Below are 501 nucleotides of genomic sequence, written 5' to 3' on the forward strand. Positions count from 1 at the left end.
ACAAGCTCATAAATCATCTCATCCCCAAGTTATTAAACACAATGTCATTAACTCATAATCAATATTTAAAGCACTGAAAGCTTTTAATCAAATAGGGGAGTTACAGAAAAACTATTATTTTCCACCATGTGAAAAACTACGTACGTGAAAACCCAATGAAGTGATCCCCACAGCCATGGCAGTCTCAACAATGTTGGCCGACATTAGAGAAATCAAGTGGTCGCAATCGCGAATATCACTTGTGGCCTAGCCACATATGACAACCCATGGCCTTGCCACATATATCATAGACCATGGCCCCAACCACGTCTAACAGCTAGTCGGTGGCCCAAAAGTTCTCTAGCTAGAGCTCACTTGTGTCGAAGGGTCACACTATCCTTATGTGACAATCGACCTATTCTCGAATCTCCTGATTTGATAAAAATATTTAAAAGCACAATCAGGTTTTCAAAGAATCATTTCAAATAATATTCAAAATACCGATCACAGTAACATGATAAA

At 38.7% G+C, this 501-nt stretch overlaps 1 long non-coding RNA gene across 1 annotated transcript in view; it reads right to left on the bottom strand.

Annotated features, from left to right (window-relative positions):
• The window catches only part of LOC149526295 (uncharacterized), a 1,977-nt gene that overhangs the window by 462 nt on the left and 1,014 nt on the right, over positions 1-501 (bottom strand). The window lies entirely within an intron of this gene.

The sequence above is a fragment of the Theobroma umbraticum genome, unplaced genomic scaffold (assembly GCF_002168275.2).
Source record: "Theobroma umbraticum cultivar Fairchild unplaced genomic scaffold, ASM216827v3 scaffold_39.0, whole genome shotgun sequence".
Lineage (NCBI taxonomy): Eukaryota > Viridiplantae > Streptophyta > Magnoliopsida > Malvales > Malvaceae > Theobroma > Theobroma umbraticum.